This window comes from Lepisosteus platostomus, chromosome 21 (assembly GCF_059453375.1).
Source record: "Lepisosteus platostomus isolate fLepPlt1 chromosome 21, fLepPlt1.hap1, whole genome shotgun sequence".
Taxonomy (NCBI): domain Eukaryota; kingdom Metazoa; phylum Chordata; class Actinopteri; order Semionotiformes; family Lepisosteidae; genus Lepisosteus; species Lepisosteus platostomus.
The window spans coordinates 1365728-1388790 of NC_142631.1; the positions used below are offsets into that span (position 1 = coordinate 1365728).

At 43.6% G+C, this 23063-nt stretch overlaps 1 protein-coding gene across 7 annotated transcripts in view; it reads left to right on the forward strand.

The window, feature by feature from the left end:
• LOC148643810 (tenascin-like) overlaps positions 1 to 23063 on the forward strand; it is a 139568-nt gene that overhangs the window by 35224 nt on the left and 81281 nt on the right. Inside the window, exon 2 of one of the 7 annotated variants that reach the window (XM_088614943.1) lies at positions 4556 to 4713. The exons of the other annotated variants lie outside the window; for them this stretch is intronic. The gene's annotated coding sequence lies outside the window, so the exon portion shown is untranslated. The remainder of the gene's footprint in view (positions 1 to 4555; positions 4714 to 23063) is intronic. 7 annotated transcript variants of the gene reach the window in all.

Here is a 23063-nt window from a genome sequence, read left to right on the forward strand (position 1 = left end):
AGAGTAGGAAAGAATGGAGACCACTTTAAAAAAACAAATGTCAGGTCTTCTTCTTGAACATGTGACATGCTGCTTAATCAATTTCTGAAGCTCTGGAACAAAAGTATAAAAACAGGAAGAACATCTGTGTGGTTTATAAATCAAATATCCCTCCATAAAAATGTCCCTTAGCTTTAGAAATATATATACACACATATATATCATACACTGAGGAATGTGTTGACCATACCACCCTCAAGATTTCTTCAGACTAAATAGAGGAGCAGAGGAATAATAGTGTGCAGAGCAGTCGGAAATTCTCCCGGTTTGACAGGACCTTAGGAATAAATGAAGGGCTACATCTGGACATGGGTTTCTGGGTTTTGCCTTTTGTTTGAGATGTATTTGGTTTTGCTTCTCCATCAGCTGCCTGGCGATCGCGGGAGCTTGTAAATGACCTGCTAGCAGGGCGCTGGAATAGGAAACACGCTGGGGGCTGTTGGAGACCTGGGTGGCATGACGAGGTCATCCCTGAACGCCTTTCCCGTTCTCTACTGCAGACTGTTCTGATCCAGAGACCCATTCTGGACTGAGGGTCACTTGGCTCCTAGCAATCAAATGAGCGTGATGGGAGTTTGGCCTCGGGATTCTTGTGGCTTTGTCCCTGGGGTTGTAAAACTTTCTTGCTGCTCCCCCTGATCTTCTGCACCAGCAGTTCCACTCCACAGGGTGGCTGAGCACCTCACCCAGGTGGGGCTGTGTTAAGTGGGTCCTCTCTTGTATGTGGACACCCTCAGGGCACAAGGCATTTAATTTTGGTATTCTGTGCTCAGAACTCTTGCTTTAAGCCAAACTTTTCATTAAAACACGCGTTCGTTGCTCTGCACCCATTTGAGGCCCTGCTCCCCCATTTGCCTTTTCATTTCCTGCAATCAAACATCATTGTTACAGTAGGTCCTGCTATGAGACCTCTGTGTGCTGTTCTTGTGCCGCTGCGTTTACTTAAACAGCAGACCAGCTGAACAGCTGTTTTCCTGTCGGGTCTCTGCAGTTTTCCGAATGGCAGGGATAAGGGGGCCATTTTAAATGAGTTTCCAGTTTAATAACCACGCAGAATGGTAACAGGCCTGCTCTCAGGATTACATGGCATTGTCTCTCCGTGAAATCCACCACATTGGTTACTTAGAGCCCTGTAGCCATGGCGACTTCAGCTACACTGGCACTGGCAGAATACTGAGGCAAGTGAAACTCAAGCACCAGGCCTGTACATTATGCAGTGTGAAGATTTTGACCCTTGCTAGACCAAGTTACTATAACCTTTGACCCATAAGATCTTAAATTGCACCCTTTTTTCCCCCACCTAGTGTCATGTTCTGTTAATGGCGATATAGGGTGCAGAGGTGATTGCTATTTATTCCAGTTTGAGAGTGAAGCTCTGGTTATTTAAAACGGGGTTTTATCGTTGAATTTCTCCGGAGGCATTTATGTGACTTAAATCGTCAAAAGTACTTTTTGTGTGCGACCACAATAAAATATATTGACTCAAAAGAGCAGATCCTAGATTACGGGAGGCATTGTGATATTCTGTGGTTTATATTTTGCCAAAAATAGCTACATGACTCTTTGTTCCTGCCTTTTCTCTAAGTGTTAAACAACTAACCAAAGAGAGACAATGAGCAAGTCTTTAAAGAATGTGCCACAGGCTGCGCAGTTAGCTATTTGAGGCAATTGGTATAGTTGCCATAGAAACTTTTAATTGTTTTTGGTTGTTTTTGGTTAGTGTTTATAATAGTCTTGTTTTAGTAGCTCTGTAATTTTTACCGTTCCTTTTTTAAAACATATTCATAGTTCTTTAAGTCACAGTTCATGTAAGAAAAAGTCCACTTCTCTTCAGTATGACTTGCAGGTGTGCTATATTTAAAAAAAAAAAACAAATACGTCTGAGCAGAAGCAAAAAGGAGATGAATGGCTTGTAATATTCTAGTGTTTTAGGTGATTCAGTCTATGCTATGCTAGAAAAGGCAAAAAATCTACCTTTCCTTCAAGGGTTAAGTGGTATTCAAAACTAAATTTTTAAGAGGTTTACAGTGTTTATTACCATGTTTAAATTAGTTTTCTTTGTAATAGTGCTGACCTTAATTTGTTCATTTGGCTTTATTGCATTGACCACTGACTTTGTGGCAAATTCAGTAAATGACTAAGTCACACAAGCTGTTTCTTTGTTTCCCCAATATGTTTTTCTCTTTAACTTGTTCAAAGTCTGTTCTCATTAAGCATATTTTCCTGCTTTTATAAATAAAAAGTTTTTGGCACCCATGTAGAAGTTGTGAAAGCATCCGGTAATGATTCGGGGGAGAAAGTGTGAATGACATAATCAAAGAAAACAGTGTGTGTGTTATAAGGGGGAAAATATTCAAGCATCATTAATATTTATCACCTTCTGCATATGAGAAAGATTTAAGGAAGTGAGGAGGTGACACTGTTGTTCTCTCACTACCCCCAGTAAAAAGATATCTTGGTGATTTAGTCACCTTCTAATTCTTAATGAGCTTAGTGTGAATGGCTGAGCTGAGGCTCTGGCTGAAATGTGCAGAGGATTTCCTTGATGTAACTCCAGTCTGAGTCTTGCTGGAGATAACAAGGGGAACAATAACTCGCTGGCTTCTGTGGGCAAGAGGATTTGTGCCTGGGGGCTGTTTTTTTGGGGGGGGGGGGGGTTGATTGCAGAAGTGCACTGCCATGCCTGTGGGTTGTCACACTCCGCGCAGATGCAGGGAGTGCTGTCTGACGGGAGGCTGGGCATCAAGGTGCTGTCGCATGGTGCCGTGTCACCTCTCCATGAGCATGACATCGAACAGTAAAATAAAACCACTTTGATCTCTCCTTTTCTGCACTGCTTACAAGGCAGAGTGCATTCATTGCGCTCCTAACATTTCAAATTCAAATTCAAATGGCTTTACTTATTAACGAAAAAAAACATTTTGGATAATTTAAATGCTTTTCTGCTTTTTATAGCCTTTTTTTCTATCCCTGTTCACCCTGATTTATAAAGCGTCGTCTGCCTTATGTTTAGGAGAAGTGTCACCCTGGCAAAACATTGGTTGTTATTTCAGTCCTGGTCATTGCTCTTTCACCCCCTCCAGCCCGGAAGATTTCCCAGGCGTTGCAGTAGCACCTGCTGCTGGAGACGAGCGGGACAGGCTGGCAGGTGTTTTGTTGCCGCTTCAGACTGGTTTGACTGAGCCTGGGCAGCGCCAGGGCAAACCACGTGTGAGGCTTCCAGCATGCCAGGGCGTTCCCGTGGTCAGGTGTAAAAAAGCACAGTGAAACCTGTGGTAAAACTACAGTAAATGTGTCTCAGTTCTGTGGCAAACTTTCTCCATGCACACGCATAAGGTTCTGCTAAGTTGTCTTGTAAGTTGAAGGAGCTTTGTGCCAGCTTAGTGTCGTGATCTGTTACTGGGCTCAGATATTTAAGAGCGAGATGTTTAGGCAGTGGGATATGTCAACGAAATCTTTGCTCAGCCGGACTGTGTGCTGCGTGTTTTTCTGATGCGGAAATCCAGTCCATGCTGTGGACGTCCTTTTCCTGAAAATGAGCGAGACCTCCTCTCAGCATTCTGCTCCGAAATACGGAACACAAAAACGTTCATCGCGGCTCTGACCTTCAGCTTGAATAGGTGAACACGGAACACAAGGAATAACATGTTTCCATTGTAGTCAGTGAGTGCCAGTGTAATAATAGCGAGTGCTTATAGCTTCAGTTAGAACGAACATCCATTAAGTTGTTAAAGCCACAAAAGGTTAATATACTGTCGTTCCTTATCAGAGTGGTCTGGCACATTAAGACAGTGTGCTTTAATAAATACAGTTTCTCCTTCTTTCTCAGCGATTTCATTAAAATGTCTGTATTTTTTAATTAGTCAATTATTGCTTTGTAAGAAAACAATACCGGCCTTTTTAGTTTTTCGTTTGAAGCTTTCTCAGTGCCAGCTGTTCTTCTCGTGCGCCTGAAAAGGCACACCTGTTACAAACGTGCTGATTCCTTCCATGCAAATACAGTGGTTAATTGTGCTTCAGTTCAGAATCGGGCCTGGACTGTTTCACCCCGGGCGCATGTTTTAATACAGGTGAGGCCAGAGGAGCACATGTGGATGGTTTTCACGGTTCAGCAAATATGCTCCCTGCAGGTTGCAAAGAGAAGTTGATATGTAATATTATATCCTTTGTTTAATGTACCAAGCTGCGTTTTCTGTGCTAAAGTGATCTCATCACAGGCTGTCGTGTGAGAAGTAAAGTTTTAAATGTAGTAAATAGTGGCATTTGTAACATTGCCTCCGTGAGTACCATGTTCAAGTTTAACGCATATGTCCTAAGGCGTTTATGATCCAAACGGTGCTCTGTAAAGACGTATTGTTTGCGTACTGTCCTGCCTGGAGAGACCCCATCGGTGCAGCTAGGCATAAGAAGCAAAAACAAGCACTGAAGAGTTCCTTGCGATGATTCGGAAGTGCATCAAAGCAAGTCACCGATGAAATGCAGTTCCACGGTCCGTGATCAGTTTTTCTGGTTGCAGTGTTTTTACAGCACCGGCACCATCGCTCAGCATTTAGGCCTCTGTGAAGACAGGAACTGTGACTCGCCTTCAAGACCAACCTGTTGTCACATTAGTCACCCAGAACTCTCACCTTTGGTAACAGCTGGATTGGCTGGCCGACGGAATCGCTGAGTGAGGTACGTGGCGCCCTGGAGAAAAATTGTTTCCATTTAAATCTGGGCAAGGAAAAGAAGACCACTTCAAGAATGCTTGTATAAGGTTTGTCATTTGTGAAAATATGTAAGCTTTTACAGAACATCGTTTTTGCTGATTCAGAGGGGAAGTTCCTCTATGTATTGCATTTGAATTCTTTAATTTCTTTTTTCTTTTCCGTGGTTTCCCACGCGGTGTATTTCCGTTTTGTTTAATGAGCGCACACTCATGAAACGTTCAGACAGATGTTCGTTCATTCTCATTAAAATTGAACTGGGGACCAGCGTGTGTGGGAATCCTCTCCAATGTCTAGCAAACATCAACAGGGGTGGCATTTTCAGAAATCTGTGATTTTCCAAAGACATCCATCCAATTTTCAAGGCAGAATTTTTTTTAAACAAGGAGTGGATTTTGTAGTGGCGAATTTCACAGGTGTTTTGAACCGGCAACCGCGGGATTTGAACCGGCAACCTTCCAGCTACAGGCGCAGATCCTGAGCCACAGAGCCACCGCCCCGCCCTGTAATATATCTATTACAGATATATCGTATGGTACTCGAGTCGAGAGCTGCAGCAACATAGTTGTATGTTACTTTGCTCAGCACGACCCAGGCTGGGGGCAAAGATCTTGGAGTCTTACCGTGCTTCTCAGGTTGGTCTGCTTGGCCTAGTTTGTAACAGATGGTGCCTTTGTGGGGCACGAGCCTTCTCAGTGATATCAGGCCCGCTCAAGTTGTTAATTAGATTTCTGCACGGCAAAGTAAAAGTCCTGAAATAAAAAATGGTGAGCTTGGACGGGAAATTCATTACCTTGCTGTTTTGGACATCAGCTTTGAATTGTAGGCAACGTTTGGGGGGGTTCTAAAAAAAACTTCAGAAGGCTAATGGATTGACTGGAACAGCCAGACTTTTTGGTGGTGCCTGAGAGTGTCGGTCTCATGTGTCAGGCTGATGGACAGGACTTTGGAACCCTGTGTTGAGGGAGCAGTCGCTGATGAAAAAGACAGGTTGAGGGACAGCTCAGTTGCTACCTAAATAGACCACAGTCTCCCCCCATAGAAAAGCGTTTGGCTATTTGGTTCTGTCAGCTGCCCGCAGGTCACAGGTTAGTACTGGAGCTGAAGCACAGCAGCCAGGGTTGCTGACAGAAGGGAGCAACAGTGTGAAAAAACTGACATAAATCCCACAACCAAATCTGGAAGAATAAAAACCTGGTTCATCTCTTCCCATTCCGTTGGCAGTTTCAAAGGGGGGCTAACAGAGACACTCATTCTTTCAATATTGGTCTTGACAGGACTTGAATCTCTTATTAGGGCCATTTGCCATGTGTTTTCCTTAATGTCACCCAGTAATAAAAATACACTGCCAAAGGCTGTCTTTCATTTTGGAGAGAGGAATAATGAAATGGGAAGTAAATCCGCAATGAAACAATCTTGTTTTTACATCTCGGAGGGTGTTGGTCTTTTTTCCTTTTCCCTCTGACAGCTTGTCAGGGGAAGATGAGAGGGTTGTCAGGATTTAAATGTGACAGTTAGCAATGCTCAGATGCTGGAGCCTGCTCCACCACGACATCAGCTTTTCCCATGGTGGAGTGAAAGGAATTAGCCACTGTGGGTAGATTGTGAGAATGTCAGAGCACTTTAAATACTGGTTTGTGGTGGTTTTCCCATTCCAAAGGGGTGGGAATCCACAGGGAGAGGAGCCGACCCTCTGACTGTCCGTGGGAAGACTTGACACTGATGCATCCCCGTGGAAAACTGTTCAATGGGAAATGTGCTTGAGACGCGTCATGTCAAAGAGTCGCCAGGCTACAGATCGCTCCTGGGCAGCGTGAGCGCAGCGAGGCGTCGCTGGCCTCAGATGTGCCAGATCAGCCCGTGGGTGGGAGAGCACGCTGATGTGAATCACAGGGAGTCTGAAGAGCGTGCTGCACCAGTAGAATGTCTTGAAGATGAGCTCACTGCTTCTTGTGAGAAATGTGTCTCTCTGCTTGTTAGTTTCGTTCTGGAGGCATGCAGGGTATTAAACCCCGGAGTCTCGATGCGTCTCAGCTTCCAGAGTAGCAATCGAAGGGGTTTCCATAGGTCTGAACTAGATGACAAATGTTCATGGGGTCATTTTTGGTAATTCTCTTACTACTTAAAGGATGGCAAAAATGACCTTTTGTTTTCATTTGTTTAATTGGCTGTTTTGACAGAACCTTCATCCGTGGCAAGCAGTACCCTGTTATAGAAAAGGGCTCAAGTGGCTGTAGTCTCAGGGTAGTGGGGAGAACATCTGGCTCAGCATTTTCCGTTTACACTGCACAAACGGTACGGTGTCTCACAGGTACTGACTGCTTCAGGCTTCATGAGCGCCCCATGGATCTTTGTTTTTCTTACCTACTAACTTTTTATCTTTCTTATCCCCCGTGGGATATGCAGTCTTGTTTCTTTTTCTTCTTGCATTCCTACTCTTCATCCTGCGGTTCCTTCACAGAGTATTCTGCTTGTGTGTGTGTGTGCACATGTGCCCCAGCTCTTCTCTGTCCCTCGCGATACACATTTTCATTATTCAGGCTACTGCTGAGCTGAAGAAAGATGCTCCTGCAGCGCTGGCTAACATCCCAGTATGGTCTTCGTCAGTTTAGAAGAATGTGTTTAACGCTGTTGTGCTTAATAAGACATTCATCTGGTGTCTTCCATTAGTACATGATTCTTTCGGCTTGGGTTTCATTGTGTAGGTTTTGGAAACACCTTTGCTTCCCCATAGTATAGTCTGTCAAAGTTCAGCGTGGGTTTTAATGTGCTTTGCCATGCTACAGGATATAATTTTGTTCTTTACTCATGTAGACTCCATATTCCCACTTTTTCGCAGCATATCCTTTAATGCATATAGTCTCTTCGACCATCTGCCTGTTGTCATTTGTACGTTGCATAAAATATTGATCTATGTGCAAGGTGAAGCGTTAAGAGTTTGGTAGCAGTATAAGTGCCGTGGAACGGAACCTGCTGAGTTTATGCACATTCTGTAAGCCAAACATGACAAATTCTAGGCAGCAGAGAATGTGAAAAAATCTTTTCCCCTTTAAGGTGCCAAGAATGGCACTAGGGCCGCAGACAAGCCAAGGTGTGCTGTTAAAATGCCTTCTGAAGGTGTTAATTGGTGCTGCTATGGTCTGTGCTCCAGTAATTAAAGGAAAGCCAGCATGCTTAAGAAAAGCTTGATTCTCAGTTATCAAAGCCTCTGGCCTGGAGATGTGAGACATGTTTTAGCATGCAAATTGGTAACTGCTCTGATCCCTGCACTACAAGACCAGATGGATTGAGTCTGTGTCCCCATGCAAGCACTGCATCGTTTTATTTCTCAGGCAAAGGCTTGATATTTCAAAGTCAAAACAGCTGAAGTGCAAGTTAAGTATGTGAACACATTTTTTGACATTAACATTTCATCATCCTTAAATGCCTCTTTGAAAATCAAAAAACATTGGTTCACAAATGGGGATCCTGTGGGCTCATTGGAACAATGGAAACGGCTTGGCACATACTCTAAAACATAATCACAGAGTTAAGTCCACTTTCAAAGTGAAACAGGAGTTTTATTACATGGTTGTTTGCAAGAACTCTAATTATAGAGCAACTGCATCTTCTCCAGAACAGACTAATGCTGGTGAAATTACTTTAGAACTTTTTGAGGTCAGCAGCTCTGAGTTCAGTATGTGGCCCTGAACTGAACAGATCATGCTTCATTCTGATTGAACCTCAGTTACCTATTTGTTCTTTGTTATAGCATTGTCTTAACTGTCATAATTTCAAAAATTTTAGAGAATGGCCAAGAGCTCTTGGAGGTCCACAGCCTATCTGAAGTAGTAGTAATGGCCCATCATGCTACAGTATAATCCCCAAATAAAATGGTAGAATATGACTGCTGTCTTGGACTTGTTTTTCAGATCTTATGTTTGTTTATTTTTTTTCCCCAAATAGTTCAAAAGGACATCTCTTCAAATTAACATAGGCTGCCTTTTAGTTCTGATAACATTGTGCATAGAAAGTGTTTTTTTTTCTAAATTAACATGAACAGTGGTCTGGCTGAATAGCACAATGTCACTGAGCCCTTGTATACTAGCTTATATAAGTATAGTATAGGCTTTATACTGCCTTTAGATAAGTTTTTTTTGCAGTGCTCTGTAATAGCTGGTGACTTACTCTGTGTTTTAAAACATTCCAGTTAGAATTTTTTTTTTCCTGGTAACTTTTCAGTATATATATGTATAAAGATAGACTGGACAGTCATCTAATGAAAATACCAAACTTTCTGCAAAATGCGGCTTTGCGCCAGCTATTGATGGTAGTCAAGGTTTCAAAACAGAGGAAAATATACAGCCGGACATCGTCTTAAGTTGTTGTTGCAAAAACAACCACAATTAAATATTTACACTGTACACATCAGTCTTTCTCCCTGGGTATGTAATAACTCCTTACTTCATAGGTTTTAATTTTGGCACTGCTGGAACAAGAAATGTAACACGAAATGGGTACATTTTGTAACCAGTGCTGCTCCTTTTCTTTTGAATAAGACGAAATCAGTTATAAGTATACCCTCTACAAAAATCTTTATTAGTGGAAGTTTTGGATTAAAAATGTTTAATATTGTTGCTAATATTTATTTTGGTGTGGCAGTAAAGCAGTTCTTTAATTTTTATAACACCTCAAATGTACAATTTACAGGCATGCACTGCTGACCAGATGTCTTAGATAGATCTTTATTGTGCAGCTCGTTGAAACCCCCCCCCAGCTTGTCATTAAGAAATCTTTAATTCAGAAACGTGGTCATAACTCAAGGTAAACTACACACAGCCAGTGTCCATTGCGTTGACCAATCAGATCTAATTGACTTGCTAGCTATCAGATGCTCTTCATTATTAACATCAGTTGTTTCTCTCTATACTTCCATGAAGCTAAAAGATAAAATATAGAACTCTCAGCACTGATTCCTACCTTGATAACAGCATGATTACCATTTCAATATTGCCACAAAATTGCCTTTTGCTCATTTTGTGAAAAGAGCAAAACAATACCAGATGTTTATGACCTTTGCACAGCAGCATATACAGTAAATAAATCTGGCTGAGGCAACATTCTACTAAGCTAAATGCCTTTTGGTGTACCTTTGTACAACAAGCCTAAAGTAATTTAAGAACATTCCAGAATGTAATTTTCATATTATTGTGGTGAAAGTGATTCTCAGGCCACAGGAATACGGATAATCTTCAGATTTATTTACTCCAGCTGTTTCAGAGACCGCATAACTGGCTTTAACCCACCAGTCTTCACTGGGGGCCATTACTACTAATGCAGGAGATAGCAACAGAAATGCACGTTTTTGGTGGCTTATATACAATTCCGGCCATATTTCTCATGGTTAATAAGGAGATGAGGCAGATTTTCAGTATTTTTCCAGCTTCTCTGACCTTGATTGTCTGACTAATGTTTTGCTATCCAGTACTGCTTGTTCCTGCCGTGTCCTTCCAATCCTCCTTTATTCTTTCTCACACATGGTATTACTTGGTACCACATAATCCCATTTACCCCTCTGAGTGCTATACCTTCTGGCATCCCTTCGTACATGCGAGCAGGGTCAGTGCACTTGGCATGTCGGCGATGTGTCTTCACCCCCTTTGAAACCCGCATAGTGTGGAATTCTCTTGCAGAGGAGCTCTGGGCCTTTAGGGGTAACTGAGTTCGCAGCTCTCTGAGGGGTTTGGCAGTGTGGCTTTGTGAAGCTACTGTAAATGTGCCAGTTTGGACTGATTCCCCCTTGCAATAACAAGTCAAGTGTCTGTTTGTCCCATCACTGCACACTGGAACACAGGGGAGCTTAAGTGACAGTGTTACAGTCAATATTTAGGTCTCATGTTCTGTCTGTTCCAGTAAGGCTGGTCCCAGGAGATGGTACGTGGGATTGCTACAAGCATCGCAACGTCACTATGCATTATCTTTACAAAAAGATGGCTGTAAAAGCAGAGAACGAAAAACAAAAAACAGATGCTGTTAGTTTTCTTTAAAGCTTGGAAAACGAGCAAGTATTCTGTAGAGATGCATAGTAATGGGTATCAATAGGGATGCCAATTGCGCCGTAGAGTCCTGCAGAGGCTTAACGTTTCTCAAGAAACCCGGATATTTCCAGACTGTAAAACAAAGTACTCATATTCCAGTGATTCCAAGTATGAGTCCAAATTTAACCATTTGAAATGATGTCTTTAAATGTTCTGAAAAAGACTCTGAATGAAGCAGTTGTTCAGGACACGTTTTTTACACCACTGTCTAGGAAATGAATGTTTCTGCTTTTGCATGATACACACTGATGGTTTTTATGACTCCTAGTGTGTCATCTGCAGGACAGAGCCAGACCCACATGTACAAGTCTGGCCAGCAGCTGGAAGCAGTGCTGAATAGTCTAGCAGGACACAGCAGACAGAGCTCTGCAGTGTTGCGTTGGGGTCTAAGATTATGGTGATCCTGACCGATAAATGAAGTGAATTTAACACTCTGACAAGTTAACTATGGACGTTATAGTTATTAAGCATTCTGAATGAGCGGTGTTATGGTAATGTCCCAGAGAAGAAGACACTGCTCTTGATTTTCACCAGAATAACCGGGGACCTCCACCCAGAGTTAATTTAGCCATGAACATGACCCTTTGGATGCTATATCCCAGAACAAAGATGTATTTATCTGTTTTTTATTGAAAACTGTGGAACTCGGGTTATTGCAGTAATGCCACTATTAGCACTGCTGCCTCACAGTTCCGGGGTCCTGGCTTTGATTCCAGCTTCAGGTAGTGGACTGTGTGGAGTTTGCATGTTCTCCCCGTGTACATTTGTCCTGCAGTGGACTAGCAATCCCGTACAGGGGTAGAGCACCTGTGTCCTGCCTTGTGCGTGTTGTGTCCAGGATGGGCTGTGACACTTACAAGGTTCAGGTAGTGGCTTAGATCTCCTTTCTGATATGGATCGATGAACTGTGAGAGAATGATACTTTGAAGGAAAGGATGACTGTTTTGTTTTGCTTTAATTCAGTGTTCTTTTATGAACCCAGTTTGAGGCCAATAGCTGATTATGTGTAACCAGAATGAGTGCTTTGTGGCTGAATTAAGGGCATGAGTCTTGGATTTATTTATTTCCTGTCATGCAGATGCAACAGATACCTTTTAAATCTTTCGATTTTTAAATATTTAAGCTGCCAGAACGCTGTGATAATTGCAATTGACTACACAACCTACCAGTGGCTTTAAATCCTTTTTGGGACAGTACTTATGGTTAGAATGAGCTGTAACTCTTATTTAATGGGAAAGCCTCAAGGAGGTATTTAATAATCAGTTTCCTCTGAACGCTAAATGCTGTTGTCAAAGGCAGCAATTAGGAAACACCCTGTATTGATTTACATTGCTTCCTCTGTAATGCATTGCTAGTCTGTTAATTTTTTAAAACTGCTTCAGGTGAAAGGTCTTCTGTGATGTTGCCTGTGTCTTTGATGAGGGAAACTGTCTTTGAACTGGACACATCTGCAAAGTCAGAGGAATTTGTGGTGGAAAAAGTCAGTTCTAGTCGCACCCCAGGCTACCTCTTTCATAATGACCGGAGTTTAATGGCACCATCTGTTTTGGAAAAGGGGTGCTTATTTAGACAGCTACCACGTTACAGAGGATTAGTGTTCATGTTAATTGTTTGTCATGGTGGATGGCAGTGCCGATGGTATTGAACCACGTGTCAGTCCGGGCTGCGTTTTTCCCTTGTTGGTGTTGAATTGTTAGTTCCTGTGTAAGAGCGTTCGGGGAGGGCTGTTTCATTTCAGTGGGTACGAGAGGGAATGTCTTCAGCTTCGCTGAAAACGGAGATCTATGTGACTGCAGGCTTTCACCCGTCTACCGTGCTCCGGGGGAGTGTTTTGGCTTTGTGGAGCTGTGCTCTCTTTGAGTCTTAATACTGGAAGCTTTATAAAAGCTTGATTTTATCACAAGGACTTAAATGAATTAGAGTCCTCAAAAGGGTCAGGGACCACACTGCTGTGGCTCTTTTCACTCTTCAGTGCAGATAGTTATCAGGCGACCACAGGAGATCTCACACCCCCAAGAGAATATCTCCTGTCTCCTGTACAGGGTCTCACGAGCGTCTTCGTCTTAAACAGCCCTGGAGGTGTCTTTTTATTCTGCTGCTTCAGACCTGGCTGGCTGAAGCTGTGGCAGGTTGCCCTGACCTCATCCTAATGACAGCACCTAATCGCACGTTCAGCTTTTATGCGATGGGACAAGTGTGTTCTGATCGGGCTGTGCGTGTCCTTAGCTGTTGCACGAAAAGAAGAATGCTTCCCTAAGCCATGCCGCCAGACTCGAGACCAAACTGTGCCAGCAGTGCTAATGCACGCGGAGCCATCTCTTGAGAGCACAATGAATAATAGAAACAGGAGAGTACACAAGACGGCCCCTGTTGGAAAGAGAGGGTGGCAACAGACACTGCACATATTGCAGGATATGTAGGATTCACTGAAAAATATTCTGGAAAAATCCCTTGAGACCTGTGATTAGGCCGACAGGCTCAGTCCAATCACCTCTCCCTCTCTCCCAAATGCTCCTGAATTCCCTCTTCCTGCCAGTGACCGCAGCCACACTCTCCCTAGTGCCTAACTTGTTCTGCTCGATGACAGTGCTGTTTTCCTTGGGCAAAATACAGCCACCGTCTGCACTGCAATATCAGGAGGCTCAAAGCAGGGAACTGTTCATCAGTTCAGGTTGCGCAAGGGTGTTTTCTAGGTAACTTGCCAGGGGTCAGAGCTGTAAAACACAATAATGAATATATACTGTAAATAAACAGTGATAGGCAGTTTGAGGTGTCTTCTGATGTCCCCAGAATGATAATACTTCAAAGTGATGAATCATTAACTGACTTGAAAAAACATTTTCAGACCTAGAATTAAAAATGAAATACTGTGTGTGTTTTGGAAGCAGGAGCAAAGAAAGGAGCGTTCAGTGTTCATGTGTATATATTGTTTTTTTTATCTCCATTGGAAAAATTTTTACACAGTTTGCTACTGATTTACAGCTACAGCCAGGGGCAATAATCCAGTGTATTCTCAGTGGTGCAGATTACAAGCAGGGAGTATATTGCAGCCATATGTTCAACTAGAGGAGCTTTAACATAAATAAGTCTCCGGTGGAGCGAGGTTGGGGGCGGATTAGCGAGCTTTCACTCAATTCGCTTCTCGCAGCCCTTTATAAAAACGGTGGGGGGGAACAGAGGAGAGGGAAAGATGGGGAGTGTTGCATAGAAGATCCTATTTTTTTTACCTGACTCCAGACCCAGTTCATGTGAGAAAGAAGCTATACAGTTTAGAAAAGGGAATAATTTGACCGCAAACATTGTGGGAGGAGGAGGAATCAAGGTGCTGGCTGCTTTCTCAGTAAATCCAGAGAGCCTTAAGGCATGCTTTTGTGGGAGAGGATTGTGGATTCAGGCTTGAGCTGTGGCTCTTACAGTACAGTTAGGATATAGTGAGTAGGGGAAGGTGTTCTACACACCGCTTGTCAAGAAACTTTAGTTTTAGAGCTTGCACATTGGCACTTATAAAACTGAAATTGTTACATTGATCCAGCTCGTTTACCAATTAAATAACTGAGGTGTGATTGGCGCACAATTCTGCGCTGGTGTGGAATCAAAGCTCTGCAGACAATCCCCTTCACCCCTCCCTATTCTAAACGAAGATTTCTTGCAGGCACTTCCCCAGGCCAAATTAGGATCTGAGCGCCGATGCCAAATGGAGATCAGTGAAATTGTACTCCAGAGATTTCACAGCTCTCTGTAGGGAAATAATCTTTGATATAGTGCCTTTCGTGACACATCATCTCAAATCCAAATAATCCTTTACAAAATACAGTAAAAATGTTTATGTCCCAAGGAAAATAATTATAAACACTTCAATGATGAGATATTAAGTATTTACAATTTTTACAATACTCTGTATGAGTTTATAAAATACATATAAAAGTGATGAGTGTTAATTGTTGGTTTAGAAGACAACCATTCTGGTTTAAGTTATTTTTAAGTGCCTTCATACATCTCACATATTCATCCTAAAATAAATGCCTTAAGTACTATACTGTATTTATATTACAAAGTAGGAAGTGGGGCTGTCTGTGTTGTGGAAGGTTTCTGTTGCTGTACAAGTGCTGGCTGTTGCTCTCCTGAGGGCTGGAGGTGTGAAGTGTTGAGGGAGCCCCTGTGTTTTTGCTTGACTGCAGCCCCTCTGGTCGGGGACACTGAATTCATTGTGCTGTTCTTGCAGGATAGAAGCGTACGGCGGGAACTAAAACAAAAAAACTAATCTCCATTCATTTATACAGGATGCGCTCTCTGCGTTTCAAAGCAAAGCAGACATTTTTCCGCAAAATGTTGCTTTCTTTTCTAATTAGCTTTGCAGACGCCTCGAGGTTTCTCCGTCTGGCTTTCGTTGTCAAATTGAAAGCGAGAAAAAAAAAATCCAATCGGGGGAGCCTTTCCTCTCGCCAGATCTTTCCAGGTTTCCACGCTGTGCAGAAGGACAATAGGTTCAGTGTCTGAAAAATAAATATGATGAGATATTAAATTGAATCTTCTACAGGGTCAGCCCTGCAGGGCACATATGTCAAACTGGTGCTATCGGCAAGTCTGTGTGGAGTTTTGATTGAGTGTTCGAGTCGTGCACTGCTTCGCTGTTCAGTGCAGCGAACTGAGCTCCTAGTTCCTCAAGTTCATCGATCTGACATTCTCTGTGTTTAGATTTATGCCACTGTGAGAGCTGTGCAGCTAATGCTTATCCCTTCTCACCCGCTAACTTGTAACAAATGACAGGATCTTCTAAACACTTTAAGCTCAGACTTGGACGTGGTTTATTGTCATATGAGTGCAAAAGGACATTTTTTTTTTGCACAAATATATTCAAAACAGGGAGAGCTGCAAATCGCTTTAAAACTGATTGATCAACATGCTGACAGGAAGATGCAGAAAATAATTAATTGCTATGTGTCAGGCCAGCCCTTGGGCTCCGGCCAGGCAGACAGGACCAGGGATTTTCCACATCACTCTGGGATAGTGACAGTTGTAATGTTTCTGTAGTGCTGTGTTGAGAATTCACATCAGCACTGCTCTCTGGGCCATAAATCCTTGTCTCCAATATTGAAACCGCTGTTATCAACCTCAGTAGGCTTTGTGCAATATCCAGGATTTGTTACAGCTATAATGTTGGAATGAGGGCATCTTTCATTTCTTGTTAGCCGTGTTTTTTTTCCTCTTGACTCTGGTGTCATTTTTTGTTTTAGACCTTTTTTTCTTCTTCACTGTAAGAACAGCTAACATTAACTTACTCAAAGATTTGCTTTACGCTCTTGGCTAAGTGATTCACAAAATTAGAAAAGATGGAAACAAACTTCTTTGAGGGACTTACAGCTGTCTCTGTTGAAGAGAGAAAATAATCCAACCACCCGTTTTCAGCCCAGTTGCCCGGGTGAGGATCACAGCAGAAGCCAGGCATAGGGAGGTCAGGCTCTGTTTTCCTTGCAGAATCCAGCTCCTCTTTGGGAGATCCCCAAGTGTTTCCACGACAGCCAAAGGAGATTCCCCCCAGCATGTTCTGGGCTGATCTCGAGGCCTGTACACAGTGGGTGTGCCCCACAGAGTCCAACATCTTACCAGGGTCCTCTTGATCTGGAAGAGTATTGACTTGGCTCTGAGGCTCTGCAGGTTGGCGATCTTTGACACAAGGATTAAGCCCAACAGCCTTGCAAAGGAACCTCACTTACAACCACTGTTGCCCACATCCTCATTCTTCAGGTCGTTGCCCAGAGTAATTAACTGGGTAACACAGATTGACCTTCAAGCTATGTAGTTTGGCCAAGAGCACACAGTCTGAGCTCAGCCCTCACAACCAGCGCCTGGACTGGAGCAACGCCTGCGACACTGCTGCACCACTGGTCTCGGCCCTCACTACCAGCGCCTGGACCGGAGCAACGCCTGCGACACTGCTGCACCACTGGTCTCGGCCCTCACAACCAGCGCCTGGACCGGAGCAACGCCTGCGACACTGCTGCACCACTGGTCTCGGCCCTCACAACCAGCGCCTGGACCGGAGCAACGCCTGCAACACTGCTGCACCACTGGTCTCGGCCCTCACTACCAGCGCCTGGACCGGAGCAACGCCTGCGACACTGCTGCACCACTGGTCTCGGCCCTCACAACCAGCGCCTGGACCGGAGCAACGCCTGCGACACTGCTGCACCACTGGTCTCGGCCCTCACTACCAGCGCCTGGACCGGAGCAACGCCTGCGACACTGCTGCACCACTGGTCTCGGCCCTCACTACCAGCGCCTGGACCGGAGCAACGCCTGCGACACTGCTGCACCACTGGTCTCGGCCCTCACAACCAGCGCCTGGACCGGAGCAACGCCTGCGACACTGCTGCACCACTGGTCTCGGCCCTCACTACCAGCGCCTGGACCGGAGCAACGCCTGCGACACTGCTGCACCACTGGTCTCGGCCCTCACAACCAGCGCCTGGACCGGAGCAACGCCTGCGACACTGCTGCACCACTGGTCTCGGCCCTCACTACCAGCGCCTGGACCGGAGCAACGCCTGCGACACTGCTGCACCACTGGTCTCGGCCCTCACAACCAGCGCCTGGACCGGAGCAACGCCTGCAATTAATGCAGAGATTACCGAGACGGATTAAAGTGTGAGAAAAGAGGAACTGGAGCTCTTCTCGAGGAACGAGGTCCTATGTCTTCTACAGGTCTACAGAATAGAGGTGGAGCAGTTCGGTAATTTATCATGGTCAAACGTGCTATGGTCGACTTACAGGTGACATAACTATCTGCATAGAAGTTAAGTCACTGGAGCAGGAGCCTCAGCCATATGATTGTGGTAACTATGTGGTTAGTAATGGTATGAAACTTGATCTGAATATGTTTTGGCTTATTTGTGGGATCTCCAGGCACTTTTAAATGAAAAACAGACAAACCTTTGAGCACAAGGTTTGCTTCTAACGTCCTGCTTTTATGAAATGCTTCTTGCTGCCCCACAGCTGTGGAACTGCTCAGCTGGGGAAGAGGGGGCCTGCTCTATAAAGAGCCATCCACAGTTTATGGGTTTGGCATCCATTAAAGGTGCCTAGCAAAGGACTGCCTTTGAGGCACAGGGATCTCTTGGTGCCTGCAGTGTGCTATCCGTATTCACTTGTGCTGAATCCTCTTCTCTGCAGCTGTGACTGTAATCTGCTGACCGATGCTAATTTGGGAGCACTGCTTATTGTTGTGATCGACAGCCATTCACACTGTTGGGAAAGGTCTTAGTGTTGCACAGCTGTTTTAGACAGGGCTAGGTTAGGCTCACCAAAGTACGAGGTCTGCCTGCAAGGCTTTTCTTTTTATTTTTTGGCACATTTATGAAAGTTAGGACTCTGTGTGACACAGTCCTGTGTGACTGGGTTTTTGAGAAACCTGTAAACCACATTCTTGTGCTTTTTCTGAGGATTTGTGTTCTGTTAGTACATTCCCTTAATTATAAGCATACAGTTCCTATCACATGTAATTCTTCTCAACTGATGTTTGGTTCTTTAAAAAGGAGTGTTGTATAAAGGAGTAATACTGGGGTATCTTGAATATCTGAGGAGGACGGAAAGGCCCATTTTTCCTCACTCCTCTTTTTGTCATTTCTTTCACGGGATGGAGAAAGTGTAGAAACGTCTTTGTTCTTATGTGCCTGCTCTTGCTCTCATGAGAAAGGGCTATTTGGCCCTTCTGTGCCGTTTGGTAGTGAGGAGCCAATTGATCCCAGGGTCTCGTCCGGTAGCATCTTGACAAAAGCCAGGTTATCAGCTTCAGTAATGTCGCTGGGTAGCTTGTTCCACACTCACACACCCCACCATGCCCCTTTCTTCCATCTAGTGCAGGCGCCGGCATGTCAAACCCAATCCACCACCTTGGAAAATCCTGTAGGTTTTTACAGAAAAGGGTGTTTTCCGGCAGCATCATTATTACTGGTTTAAACATGGCTGGCTACAGTGAAGAACAGTGAAAGTGTTCTCTCTCGACAGAACCTGTGGACCTGTGGAGCTTTGTTTTCCATTATTCAGTCCTAACTGACCATCACTTTCTTTGTCCCGCACCGACTGTGGCTTTACAGGTCCAGTGCTGTCTGGCTGTTTGTTAGCTAATTGTTTGAAATGTGTCTGGAACACTGAATTGCCATTAGGTGTAACTTTGTATAACAGTTCTTTCTGCTTGGGGCTGCATCAAAGCCCAAACGTACTCTTTCAAGGGGGTCAGTTTGTGGGTGCCGGAGTGCGGAGTTCTTTGCAGGGAAAAGGAGGGGCTGCCAATTGTGAGTGGAGTTTTTGAGCATTTTTAAAATGAAGCCTACATGAGTCTGAAGGAGTTATTAAAATAAATGGAAGAAAAGATGAGGATGACTGAATAATGAGGGAGAGATAGTCAAACCTCACTGTTTTGTCAAGATAATTGGAAGATTATTAAATTATCCCAAATATTTAAACTTAACATTCATTTCCTCATTGCAAGCTTTCATCTCACACCACCAAAACCTATCTGGTGTCCTTTCGTTCTGTACCTTAAGTTTATAGCCTCTCCTAAAGGGTTTCTTCTGAGCTGCAAGTCTGCCAGCAGTCCTTGATAATCCTGCCTTGAGCTGGAGCAGTTCTGTGAGGTCAGTAGGATGTTCCAATGCTGTGCTTGTGTTGATTGGATTTACTATTACTTCATTAAATGCCTCTTCACATATGAAAGCTCGAAACTAGTTCTTGTTTATGCATTGGATCTGCGCATCATTTTGTTATTGCTCAGGAATTCTGTTCAAATGTGATTAGCTCAGCTTGCACTTGAGCATCCTCTAAATATTTAGAGAGAGTTTACGGCAAGCGAGGCATCTTTGCTTCTTAGGTCTTGCTGCTGAGAACAGATTAGCTGTGGATTAAGTTATTATCAATCATCCTTAGTTAGCTGGGGAAAAGAAAACAGCAGAACATGGGGAAGTGGTGGCTGGGAAAACGAACGCTCTGCAGTGTGTGTAGTCCCTGCACACACTCATGTTGTGTGTAAGAAAGAATGGAGACAATCGGGATAAAACTAAAGAAAGCCTTCAGGGAGGACTGTATATCTGTGAAATATATTGTACTATAAAAACACATACAGTGTAATTGTTCATGTTTTTTGGACAAGTAAAAGGAGTTCAGTGGAAGGCTAGAATGAGCTAAGTGATAGCAGAGGTTTCAATTTCTGTCTCATTTGGGTACAGACGATGAAAAGTTTTTTGCCAAGAGATCTCTCACAATCTTCCACGAGCATTAAAAGATGATGCAAACGTCTTGCAGGTCTGGCTGACCATGATAAGCAGAACTTACAAGGCATGACAGGGCTCTTAGTCGCTGCAGCTCCAGAACGTGTCTCTCCTGGTGTCCCAATTACCTGACTGTTACCCAGTCTCTTGACTGACTGCCAAGGCCTGTGCTTTCTGCCATTAACAGTGAGAAGCTTGAAGGCCTGTGAGGAAGAAGAGAAACTTGTCAGAGTGTCAAGTACTGTTCACTGATCTCGCCCAGCAGCGCTCCACTTAGATCCCTGTCTTTTCCCATGCAGCTGTGACTGTTTCAGGAGAGATCTGGTGCCCTAAGCTTTCTCTGGCCCATCACTCTTTGTGTTAAAGATAACCTATAACACTTTACTGGGGGAGATCTCTCAGCCTTTCTGTGGTCATTGATTTTCTCTGGGAGAAACCAGCACCAGTCTTGAGCTGCCTTTTTAAAACTGGAGTCCTTTTAGAGTAAATGTTTCCCATCACACATTTATCAGCCTGAATCTTGCCTCTAATTGGATGCAGGTGTACAGTGGCTCTTTGTTTTCTTACTTAAACGCTGTCATGATATGTGCGGTCCTCAGCTCATCCTGAGGCACGGTCGTTGTGAAAAGCCCGTGTGAGGCTGGTTTGGAGGGCCTGTCCAGCTGAAATGCGAGGGGGCAGCCTTGCAGACAGTGGCCCGTGGACCCATGCCTTCTAACAGCAGGGCTCACAGTTTGTTTCTGCTTCCATGGCAACAGTGTGCATCCAGTACAGGAAGCTGAGAGCCCTTGTCTGGGTTGCATGTCTGAGGGCTGCTGTAAATTAACCTGAACTCCTGCCTTGTGGGACATAGACATTCATTCTTTTCATTTAAAAAAAATACTTAATTTTTTAATGTTTTTAATTTTTTTTGTCAGCCTAAGACCTACTGGAGGTACACAATTACACCAATACAATGGTTGCAGCTATAGTACAAATTAGTTTGATCTAAAACTATTAAGTAATTATGTATAGCAGCTGCTTTTAGCATTTGTGAGCATGTTTTGTCTGTATTTTAAAACATAGCATCATTAAAATATTGTACTTAAAACATTTAAAAAAAAGTTACAAACATTGATTTCTAATGCATTGAACAAATATTGTATGAACACATTCAGTGGTCTTCATTTATATTTAGATGTTCATCACCCACAACTCTTTACTCATTTTTATAGTTCTCAGTGTCTCTGTTCCTATAAATAGCTTTGGCAGTTAGACTATCACTGGTAGAGAACAACAGTGGCCTGTATCCTCTGGTTATTCTGGATTTCATTTTAAAAAGCAAGATAAAAAAAATCATTGTGAGATTAAATTCTGAGTAAATGTCACAAAACTCTCCGTGACGGGATTACATTTCGGCGCATATTCGAAGAAAGATACCAGGACCAGCAGCTTTTAAAATAAGCTAGTCAACTGATATATTTTGTGTCACATCGCTGCTTTTCTGTGACAGACAAAGTTCATCTAATCCTCACGGGGAGTGAAGACTGTAATTATGGCGACTGATAACCTCTGGAAGGGTCTCGGTGTTTAGACTAGTTGAAAGGCAATCAGATGACAATCGATCCCAGGGGAGACCTGCAGGGCTCATCTCGCTGTCTGCTCTGGGGCGACGAGGGGGAGCTTGCCTTTTGACCTTAGTGGGTAAAGAATGTTCACCAGGATGAGTCTGTAGTAACTTCTTCACTTCCCCTGAACTGAGCAGTGAACATCTGGATGGGAAGCATATTGCAGACCGTCTTTCTTTCGAGCAACGGTTTTCTTGTGATTTTTTTTTTCCAGTTTCAGGCCTGATGGGGTTTTGTTTCTGCAGACGATTATCTTAATTATTTCCAGAAGTGTTATAAAGGAAGATGAATCCTTCTGCCCAGATGGCAGTGTTCTGGCTTCTACCAGTCCTTGTCACACTGCGTCTACAGGAAGAACCAGTGGCAATGGGGTGTTACTGACTGGGAAATTGACTAGTGCCAAGCATTAGCTGAAGCAAAAACATGCTGAACTTCTTTTGTAAAGAAGATCATTTCAGACCCTTGTTTGACGTGGTACTTTCCTTGGCAATTTTTTCATTTTTAATGGTGCAATGTTAAGATTGTTTGCGCCTTTACTAAACAACTGTTTTTATCTCGTGTTTAATTCTGACCTCACTCACAACCTCAGAGACATTCTGGATGTGTGATTTATAGGGCTACTGCTGAGGCATTCTAGGCTTAAGGCTTTTTATAGCAAAGAAATAAAATGTTATCTAAAAAACATTTAAGTCTAAAGGCTTGCTGGTACCCTTGTGCTACACTGAACAAAAACACCCATAGGACACAGGACCTACTGGAGTTCCTAGTGTGACTGGCAGTCTGTTCTCCTGACAGCCTCCTACGGAAGTCAGCAGGTCCTAAGAGTGATGGCAGAATTATTTCCTGCATCTGGGAGGGGGTGGCTATATATTAATCTGCAGATTTTCGTAGCTATAAATTGCTTATTTCCTAGGGAAAGGCTATGACCTCCTGCCGTCTTCCAGAGCCTGCAGGGACTAGTCCCACATGCCATGGTGTTTGTGTTGTATATCAGGCGTCTCGGGACTTTTCTAGGGTGTCTGTTGTGAAATATTTAGGAGCTGAAGAAACACCAAACCTTTGTATCCGTAAGGAGTGTAATACACACAGTTGCAATGGCAGAATGTATCAGCTGAAAGTCTGTTCCTAATTGTTTAGGATGGGCAAGCCATTTATACAGGCTATAGAGTTATTTTTTAGCGGAAATGCATTACATTTTAACACAGATGTCAAAATATGAAAAGACAAAGCTTCTTTTTTGACCATTTAATGCCTAGCTGTTTGTTTTTGCCTATATAAAATACATTAAATATGTTACAAGCTTTCTGGATGCAACCCACGATTTTCAGTATAAAAACAGGAAGACCCTGAGCTATAGTTATATTTTTCTTG